At 38.8% G+C, this 2,570-nt stretch overlaps 1 pseudogene; it reads left to right on the top strand.

Annotated features, from left to right (window-relative positions):
- The first annotated feature begins 544 nt into the window (after positions 1-544).
- On the top strand, positions 545-662 carry LOC126249952 (5S ribosomal RNA; annotated as a pseudogene).
- The last annotated feature ends 1,908 nt before the right edge of the window (positions 663-2,570 follow it).

Consider the following 2,570-nt stretch of genomic DNA (forward strand, 5'->3'; position numbering starts at 1 on the left):
TAATCTAGCGACCATTCAATACCCTAATTGAAGGTTAATCTAAAGAACAAGCAATGCAGTGATGTTGAAACTTAATACTGACTATAACGAGAGTAAGATGTAGAAGTAGCAAAGCATGCTGTAATGAAAGAGGTTAAAAATTTATATATGTGTCTATGTTTATTATGTTAGTTTTATTTACATGCAGATTTTAATGTAAAAATGTCTCCTAAGACACTCCTCTTATAATATCCATTTTCCTTGTGCCCGTTTCTTTTGATCCTGGTTCATTAACCCAGACCAAAGTTCGACTTGTAAAAGGCACGTGTGCTTGAAGACAAAGCAGTGCTTATGGGAAATGAGACACTTAGCGCGATGAACTTCGCTAGCTTTGGTAATGTTTGTTATGGACAGGTTGCGTAAACCCAGTGAAATGTGGGTAATTCCATTCATGCGAAAAATAGTAGACACGCGTTACCCTTTTTTTGTAAGGTATGGGGGGGGGGGGGGGAGGGGGATTGTTTTTACTTATTCTAGAATTGAGAACAACTGTGTGAGGGGAAACGGCAACGGCCTTGCCACAGTGGATACACCGGATCCCGTGAGATCACCGAAGTTAAAAGCTGTCGGGCATGGTCGGCACTTGGATGGGTGACCATCCAGGCCGCCATGTGCTGTTGCCATTTTTCGGGGTGCACTCAGCCTCGTGATGCCAATTGAGGAGCTACTCGACCGAATAGTAGCGGGTCCGGTCAAAGAAAACCATCATAACGACCGGGAGAGCGGTGTGCTGTCCACACGCCCCTCCTATTCGCATCCTCAACTGAGGATGACACGGCGGTCGGATGGTCCCGATGGACCACTTGTGGCCTGAAGACGGAGTGCTCTTTATGAACAAAGAAAATGAATGTGCACTATAGGAAGACTCTGAATTCCAGGCCAGTCTCGATCTTTAACCAATGTATCCAATAGGTTGTAAGTTATACTAATACTTTTCCACTTCTTCTGTTTCATATTGTAAATAAAAACCCGGGAAGCAACTTGAATTCCTGGCACCACACTGGAAAGGACAGATGTACTGCATGATGAACGCCGTAGACAGCTAACATAGGAAGTGAAAGCATCACCAAATCTAGTGCTACGTTATTAAACTGTAATTGAACCACAATGAGTCAACAGAGGCTCGAACATTTTCCGCTCTAGTTTAGTGAAAATGAACACTCACTATGCTCATGTATTAGTTGTTAAGCTCAAGAGAAAGTAAATTCTGAATTCCATCCCCTGAAGTGAGAAATGGACGTTCACTTATTGTTAAAAGCAAGTATGGGCAAAACTTAAATATACACATAAATGTGAATCTTGGTATTAAGGAAAAATGAAAAATATCTGATATATGTTTATAAATGTAATTTCAATTTATGTACTTAGTACGCCAGTAACATTATGTAAGTGTCATACCAAAAATCACGAATATCTCATGAAGACATGAGGATAGAGATAATCCTTCGGCATTCCCTCCCTCCTCATGGGAGGCGGTGTGATATTCGCTATTTTTGGCTTCATTATAACAGCAAATAGTTAACACTTTCAGCCAGAAGGCAAATACTTGTTTATAAAGAATGATTAATATATAATAAGGCGTCGCATAGCGATGGTGGAATGTCCTAAATAATGTAATTCGTCGTCTTTGGGCGGCAACATAAACAGAAGAATAAGGATAGATATGCGCTCCTTCACTATTTTGTTCCCTGGAGAACAAATGAAACCTTGTACCGTTCTTCTTAAGTAAAACGGACGCAGATTTGTGGCAGTCTGATCTGATTTTTACTAAATGTATAAAAACGTGTTCCGTCTGAGTGAAGTGTAAAAAGAAGAACTGTTATAACTTATCGTGACGACGCACGAGCGACTCAAGAGGACAATGGCTATATAAAAGAGCGCTCAATGAACATGAAACGGACATAAAAATCTACCTTCATTGTAGTAATAAGCATAAGGTACGATATATGTGTTAGTTATAATAAATATTTGTTCTGGAAATATTGAATCATTTAGCAGTGGTCATTCCTATCATCTCCTCAGTATTATTTTCATTTTAATTACGCATTTTGCTAAGATTACAGACACCAAGATCAGCAGTCCAATGTGCGTTATACATTGACAAAAAAGAAAACTGTTTTATCGTCTTCTTGCATCAGCTTTAATATTGGATTTCCCTTTTGTGTGATGTTACAGTTTTTTTGCATCCTTAAGGACTTTCTGGCCCGTTAGGAAATTTTTTTGTCATAACAATAACTTAACGACCGGGTATGATCGTATCTACGATCATGAAGTAATTAGAAAGACGATAATGCAATTTCTTAATCGATAGCACGCTAGATGTGACTGCTTCAAGCCACGCGAAACTGCAAGTAAAGACTATTCACATTTCATAAGGCAATATTTTATGACAATGGTCAATCCATGATTCTTAGGCCAATTGTGATTGATAAAACAGTATGCGATATCTCAAATTCTTACTTTTCCATTGAATAACAACATCACTTTTATTTTGTTACATCACAATACATGGCACACGTCCGTTGGGTATT

This window comes from Schistocerca nitens, chromosome 3, assembly GCF_023898315.1.
Source record: "Schistocerca nitens isolate TAMUIC-IGC-003100 chromosome 3, iqSchNite1.1, whole genome shotgun sequence".
In the NCBI taxonomy this organism is placed as follows: Eukaryota; Metazoa; Arthropoda; class Insecta; order Orthoptera; family Acrididae; genus Schistocerca; species Schistocerca nitens.